Source organism: Eurosta solidaginis, unplaced genomic scaffold (assembly GCF_040869045.1).
Source record: "Eurosta solidaginis isolate ZX-2024a unplaced genomic scaffold, ASM4086904v1 ctg00001699.1, whole genome shotgun sequence".
Lineage (NCBI taxonomy): Eukaryota > Metazoa > Arthropoda > Insecta > Diptera > Tephritidae > Eurosta > Eurosta solidaginis.
Window position 1 is genome coordinate 15,350 of NW_027137241.1, and position 8,276 is coordinate 23,625.

Genomic DNA, 8,276 nt, shown 5'->3' on the forward strand with positions numbered 1-8,276 from the left:
TGGATGCTTTTCGGGATCCGTCCGGGATCCTGTCGGGGTCATTTTGGGACCTTTGCGGGATCATTTGGGGTCTCTTCCGGCATCATTTCTAGATGGTTTTCGGGATCCATCCGGGATCCCGTCGGAGTCATTTCGGAACTTTTTCTCGACTAATACAGGATCATTTGGGGTCTCTTCCGGCATCATTTCTGGATGGTTTACGAGATCCGTCCGGGATCCTGTCGGGGTCATTTTGGGACTTTTGCGAGATCATTTGGGGTCTCTTCCGGCATCATTTCTGGATGGTTTACGGGATCCGTCCGGGATCCTGTCGGGGTCATTATGAGACTTTTGCGGGATCATTTGGGGTCTCTTCCGGCATCATTTCTGTATGGTTTTCTGGATCCGTCCGGGATCCTGTCGGGGTCATTTTGGGACTTTTGCGGGATCATTTGGGGTCTCTTCCTGCATCATTTCTGGATGGTTTACGGGATCCGTCCGGGATCCTGTCGGGGTCATTTTGGGACTTTTGCGGGATCATTTGGGGTCTCTTCCGGCATCATTTCTGGATGGTTTACGAGATCCGTCCGGGATCCCGTCGGTGTCATTTCGGGACAATTTGGGGTCAATTCCGGCATCATTTCTGGATGGTTTTCGGGATCCGTCCGGGATCCTGTCGGGGTAATTTTGGGACTTTTGCGGGATCATTGGGGTCTCTTCCGGCATCATTTCTGGATGGTTTACAGGATCCGTCCGGGATCCTGTCGGGGTCATTTTGAGACTTTTGCGGGATCATTTGGGGTCTCTTCCGGCATCATTTCTGTATGGTTTTCGGGATCCGTCCGGGATCCTGTCGGGGTCATTTTGGGACTTTTGCGGGATCATTTGGGGTCTCTTCCGGCATCATTTCTGGATGGTTTACGGGATCCGTCCGGGATCCTGTCGGGGTCATTTTGGGCCTTTTGCGAGATCATTTGGGTTCTCTTCCGGCATCATTTCTGGATGGTTTACGGGATCCGTCCGGGATCCTGTCGGGGTCATTTTGGGACTTTTGCGGGATCATTTGGGGTCTCTCCCGGCATCATTTCTGGATGGTTTTCGGGATCCGTCCGGGATCCTATCGGGGTCATTTTGGGACTTTTTCGGGATCATTTGGGGTCTCTTCCGGCATCATTTCTGGATGGTTTACGAGATCCGTCCGGGATCCTGTCGGGGTCATTTTGGGACTTTTGCGAGATCATTTGGGGTCTCTTCCGGCATCATTTCTGGATGGTTTACGCGATCCGTCCGGGACCCTGTCGGGGTCATTTTGGGACTTTAGCGGGATCATTTGGGATCTCCTCCGGCATCATTTCTGGATGCTTTTCGGGATCCGTCCGGGATCCTGTCGGGGTCATTTTGGGACCTTTGCGGGATCATTTGGGGTCTCTTCCGGCATCATTTCTAGATGGTTTTCGGGATCCATCCGGGATCCCGTCGGAGTCATTTCGGAACTTTTTCTCGACTAATACAGGATCATTTGGGGACCCTTTCGGCATCATTTCTGGATAGTTTTAGGGACCCGTTCGGGATCCCGACGGGGTCATATCGGGACGATTTGGGGTACCTACCGGCATCATTTCTGGATGGTTTACGGGATCCGTCCGGGACCCTGTCGGGGTCATTTTGGGACTTTAGCGGCATCATTTGGGGTCTCCTCCGGCATCATTTCTGGATGGTTTCCGGATCCGTCCGGGATTCCGTCGGCGTAATTTCGGGACTATTATGGGGGTTATTTGGGGACCTTTCCGGCATCATTTCTGGATAGTTTTAGAGATCCGTGCGGGATCCCGACGGGGTCATATCGGGGACCATTTGCGGTACCTACCGGCATCATTTCTGGTTGGTTTTCGGGATCCGTCCGGGATCCCGTCGGGATCATTCCGGGACTATTTCGGGATCATTTGGGTACCTACCTTCATCATTTCTGGATGATTTTCGGGATCCGTACGGGATCCCGTCGGGGTCATTTCAGGACTTTTTCGGGATCCGCCCGTGATCCCGGCGGGGTCATTTCGGGACTATTTCGGGATCATTTGGGTTACCTAGATGGATAGTTTTCGGGATTCGTCCGGGATCCCGTCTGGATCATTTCAGGACTTTTTCGGGATCATTTGGGGTATCTTCCGGCCACTTTTCTAGATGGTATACGGGATCCGTCCGGGATCCTGTCGTGGTCATTTTGGGCCTTTTGCGAGATCATTTGGGGTCTCTTCCGGCATCATTTCTGGATGGTTTACGAGATCCGTCCGGGATCCTGTCGGGGTCATTTTGGGACTTTTGCGAGATCATTTGGGGACCCTTTCGCCATCATTTCCGGATGGTTTTCGTGATCCGTCCGGGATACCGTCAGGGTAATTTCGGGACTATTTGGGGATAACTTGGGAACCTTTCCGGCATCATTTCTGGATAGTTTCCGGGATCCGTCGGGAATCCCGTCAGGATCATTTCGGAACTATAAGGGGATCATTTCATTTTTCATCTTTCTTTAAGGGGATCATTTCACCTTCCAGCATCATTTCTGTATAATTTTTGGATCCGCCCGGGATCCCGACGGGGTCGTTTCTGGCCTATTTCGGGATCAATTTGGGGTACCAACCGGCATCATTTCTGGATGGTCCGGGATCCGTCCGGGATCCCATCGGGGGAATTTCGGGAATTTTTCGGGATCATTTGGGGTCCCTTCCGGCATCAGTTCTGGATCGTTTTCGGGATCCGTCCGAGATCCCGTCGGGTTTATTTTTTTACTTTTTCGGGAAAATGTCAGGGAATTTCGAGACTGTTCTTGGATCATTTGGGGATCCTTCAGGGATAATTTCTGGATGGTTTTCAGGATCCCGTCGGGGTAATTTCGGGACTTTTTCGCGACTATTTCGGGGTCAGTTGCCCTTAAAGATCATTTCTGGGTGGTTTTCGGGATCCGTCCGGGATCCCGTCAGGGTTATTTCGCGCCTTTTCGGGACTATTTTGGGACCCTTCCGGGATAATTTCTCTATGATTTTCCGGATCTGTTCGGGATCCCTTCGTAGTTTTTTCGCGACTTTATCTGGGATAAATTGCGGACCCTTTAGAGATCAATTCTGGATGGTTTTCGGTATCGGTCTGGGACCCCCTCAAGGTCATTTCGGGACTTTTTCGGGACTATTTCGGAATCATTTTGGGACCCCTCCGGCATAATTTCTGGGTGATTTTCGGGATCTGTCCGGGATCCCGTCGGAGTTATTTCGGGGTAATTTTGGGACCCTTCCAGGATAATTTCTTCATGATTTTCGGGATGGGTCTGAGTTTTTCGTGACTTTCGGGACTATTTCGGGATCATTTGCGGAACCTTCAGAGATCAATTCTGGATGGTTTGTGGACTTTTCCGGGATCATTTGGGGATCCCTCCAGAGTCATTTCTGGATGGTTTTCGGGATCCCGTCAGGGTTATTTCGGGCCTTTTTCGTGACTACTATTTCGGAATCATTTTGGGACTCCTCCGGGATAATTTCTGGGCGATTTTCGGGATTTGTCCGGGATCCCGTCAGAGTTTTTTCGGACTATATCGGGATCATTTGCGGACCGTTCAGGAATCAAATCTGTATGTTTTCGGGATCCGTCCGGGATCCCGTCAGGGTCATTTCGGGACTTTTCGTGACTACTTCGGGATTATTTTGGGACCCTTCCGGCATCATTTCTGGATAGTTTTCGAGATTTGTCCAGGATCCCGTCGGCATCATTTCGTGACTATTTGGTGTCATTTAGGGACACTTCCGGGATCATTTTAGGTCTCTTCGAAACCGGTGATTCAGCACACATGGCCGTGGATTTACGGCAAATTATTCGTAATTAAAATTCGGTATGTTTTATCTTTAATATATCACAGCTTTTTCGTTCTATTTTTAAATGAATCCTGTAACGAACTATTACAACTATAATTAAAATTTTTGTAATATTTTAACCAACTAAATACCCGAAAAAGCAACACTGCTTTCATTTAAAAACTTCTTTTTGGTTTTAGCTAATTGTAGTTTCACTCCTTTGTTCTATGAGTAGTAATTCTTTCACCCCTGTCATATCAATTAATTTAATAATTAGAAACAAAATGTATTTTTTTTAATTCGAAAAAAGTGTATTGTACTATTCATGTAAGCGTGCCCATCAGCTCAGTTAGTTCTTTTTTTTTACTGTATTAAAAAATAAAATACATTGACAGAAAAAATTTTTAAACAGACAACTTGATAAGCAGGCTAACGTGAATAGCACATATATTTTATTTTCTCCTTGCGGACGGGGCCGCGGGTAAAGGCTAGTTACATCATAAATATGGAAATTTCTTTTTTTACCTTCAGCAATACATTTAATCGATCTATTAGCTTGCTTAATCCCCAATTTTGGGCCAGTTCGTAAATCTATCATTGTGGACATGGTAGAAGTTTGGCAAACGATATACCGACAAATTCATGCAATTTATGTTCATCAAAGATATTTGTAATATTATCGGTGCGCCAGTTTTGACCACGACAAAGTTAGAGAAAGTATCTAAGACCAGCGACACAATGACGCACTTGACATGCTTCTGGAGAAAACATTTCAAGAAAATGATAAAATAAATTTTAAATATGTTTTAATAACGAAAAGGGGACACAACAAAAAAGAAAAATAAGTAAGGAAGGCTAAGTTCGGGTGTAATCGAACATTACATACTCAGCTGCCAAAAAGCAGCTTGCAAAACTTTTAAGTTACCCTCTTTTAAAAGTGGGCGGTGCTACGCCCGTTGTCCAAAATTTTACTAATATTCTATTCTGCGTCATAAAGTCAACCCACCTACCAAGTTTCGTTGCTTAATCCGTTTATGGTAATGAATTATCGCACTTTTTTGGTTTTTCGAAATTTTCGATACCAAAAAAGTGGTCGTGGTTATAGTCCGATTTCGTTCATTTTGAATAGCGATCTGAGATGTCTTAGTGTCCAAGAACTTACATACCAAATTTCATTAAGATACCTAAAAATTTACTCAAGTTTTCTTGTTTACGGACGGGCGGACGGACGGACATGGCTAAACGAATATATTTTCTCGCCCAGGTAATTTTGGTACATAGAAGTTTATATATATCTCGATTAGTTTATGCCGTTACGGGGAACCGTTATGCGAACAAAATTAATATACTCTGTGAGCTCTGCTCAAATGAGTATAATTATTCTTATCAATAGACAGAAGCTACTATCGACTTCTGGCGCGCATATTTTTAAATCATTGAACACACATTATGTTCGTATCATCCGTTCGGTAGGCTAAGAATCCCGCTTTTATGAGGGACCAGCTATCAGATCTAGAAGCAGTGTGTAGCATATGTCCAAGAAAGTATTTGTCATGAGGAAGGAATAATTTTCTTACATACCTCCGGGTTTTTGTATAATTTTTTAATTGATGGTTAAGCAAACTTCTGGTAATACTATGAACTCATAGTATCTATCCGAGTTACTCAAGGGCTGGTCAGTTCAACCTAATATCTTCGTTTGTTTTCAGTTTGTTATCGAAATACTTTCTACTTTTCTTCGGATAGTTCTTAATTTTTATTGCAATTTGTGGGGTATTACAGATGTGTCACCAAATGATTATTGGTTAATTATCAGCTCAAAAATTCCAAAATAATTCCTAGCTAGATCGGGAATGATCCCGAGGATAGCCGGAATCGGTGAGGTATTTGATATAGAGTAATACAAAAGTTATTTATAAAATGTTCTTAAACAGTAATAAAAAAAATCCTAGAAGAACAAAAAATAATACCCTTAGGATTAAGATAGCCTTCTGAGATGATTCTATACAAAAACATGTACTAACGCTGCATAAAAAATTGTAGATGACAATGCAAAGTAACGGTTTTCCACACACGTTTTATGACACCCTCTGAACTGTTGCTAATAGAATGCATAGCGTCACGGGTGGGCAGTTTAGTGGCAACTCTTTTAAAATAGCACATAGGTCCGAGCCATAAATATGTATAAACATTAATTAATGAAAGCTAGCTACTCGTTTTAACCACCTACGACCAAAACAGTTTAAACTACATTCGACAGGTCTGCGAAAGGTGATCATTGAAATTTCGTAGAACATCAAAACGTTAAAAGTGTCAGTTGAAAGCAATGGGACAGAATTAGAACTACTATCCTATCTAAATGAGAGAGGTAATGTAAGTGGGTTATAACGTTAGTTGACGTTACGGCCTCTTAAAATGGCCACAAATTCAATTGAAGTTATGGTCATATCAAATGGGCAAAACTTAAAATTTTAAATGGTAACGATGTAGACATTATGAACATTCTTACTTTCCGTAATGGTCAAAATGTCAACTCTTTTATGCTCAAGTGGCCATAGATCAATAATTTTGTTTCGCTCGTCCTCGTGTTATTATTTTCGCATTATTTTAGCTCAGTCGAATGGAAAAGAAATTTCATTTTTTTCAAGTTTTCAGATACGGTCCTCCTTTTCCTATACTTTGTTCCCAATCTATGTAGTGAGAAATCGATTAAAAAACTATTCCAATGAAGGCCTCTGTGAAAAGGATAAAAAGAACTATATAAATATTCAATAAGAGAATTATATTAAATTGCTTTATTTGACTAGAAAGGTCATAGCCAGCTGACCTTATGAACGTTTGAAGATGTCAAAATGCCAATTGATCTTAAAGCCGTTTGAAGTCATTTGTACTTTTGGCCGTATACCTTATGTTACCCAATCCTCTCTTAATTTGCTGGATGATACTTTTAGCGTATGCTGCATATATAAACTTCTCACAGGCAGACCACGTATACAGCATATAGAAAAATGCTTAGGTAGATACATGACTCTGTGGACATTTTCAGACTTTATATATTATGCTGTCTCACAGCGTCACTATGCGCTTAAGTATGTAAGTATTTCTATGTACTGAATCCGAGTCAGAGGATCCAGACTTTACTCCAATATATTTAGCCTAGAATAAAGGATAAAACTACACTCGCAGGGAATAAAAAAGGACACCTACTTTTTTACAGCTTCATTATTTAAAAAAATTATCTAAACCCCTTTGTGCTTTTAGGGAAGTGGTACAGATTGCAGCAGTCTTTTGTCGGATATGAATGTGGTATGCTTCGGTACTAGTAACTTCTGCTAACAGATTGATTGTCGCAGGGAATATCCTAGTTCTATTGAACCTCATCAAAACACTTGCTTTTCCTTATGAACTTGGCCAGGATTGAAAGAGTGAAATACTTAGCATATCCAAGACTATTGAAGAAAGTGTGCCTAGAAATCTGAATCCGTTTGTCCGTCGTAGTATGACATCGGAAAATATATATTTGTATGTATATCGCCTTGCATCGCCCACAGCTAAAAAACTTTTTTGCCCAATAAATGAAATTAAGTTAGAGAGACTGCAAAACCAGTATTGAAATCATCAAGCAAAATTCGGCGATTTTCCAAAGCTGCATAGTTTTCTACCCGAACCTCATATAAATATGTCAACTAAGGTTCCAAAATTATCTGGAATTGCACAATAAAGTGAAATTTTACAATTTCGAAATATAATTCTTACTACTTTTCAATTGTCTAAACACATAATGTGTATAGATCTTGGCACGAATTTCACAGCATAAACTATCGTTACGTCCATTAGTATCAGCGACCTCCATTATAATTTCGAACATACTCCTCTTTAGCCATTATTATTCATCTGCTAATGAGAAAATTATATGCAAGCTCTGATATAGGAACTCATAGCATGATTTTCTGATGAGATAATTTTTTCATCTTGACACATGTTCAGCAGCCTTACAAGTATCGAAAACCATTATCAATATATCCTTATTGTCTTGCATACGTTTTGTTATGAATTTATCGCGAATCCATTCATCTCCTTCACATACTAAATACTCAAAATATTTGACACAAACCGTATATCCTTCAAAGTGTAGTTCATTCATAAGACATTGGTAAATATTTGGTTGACTGCGCTTAGCTTCCTTCATGGTCATTGGCTGGAGCTCAACCGCAGTTTCGCTTTTATCGAGGTATTGGCGTATGGCGAAAAACATTTTGGTGGCGTTCACTATTGCGATTGCGAAGATTTTCTTGGACTAGAAGAGACGCTATGCAATCCTTTAGTTTGTTTATTTTGTTTGTCTTTTAAATTTTGCACAATGAACCGTAATATTGGCGATAATTATTTAAGATTGGTTTATTACGAATGTTACATAAAAAATGTATAAAAGTTGAAAAAAAAAAAAAATATATATAT

The 8,276-nt window shown here is 41.8% G+C and overlaps 1 pseudogene; it reads right to left on the reverse strand.

The window, feature by feature from the left end:
* Nucleotides 1-4,343: 4,343 nt before the first annotated feature.
* Nucleotides 4,344-8,073, reverse strand: LOC137236292 (uncharacterized; annotated as a pseudogene).
* Nucleotides 8,074-8,276: the final 203 nt, after the last annotated feature.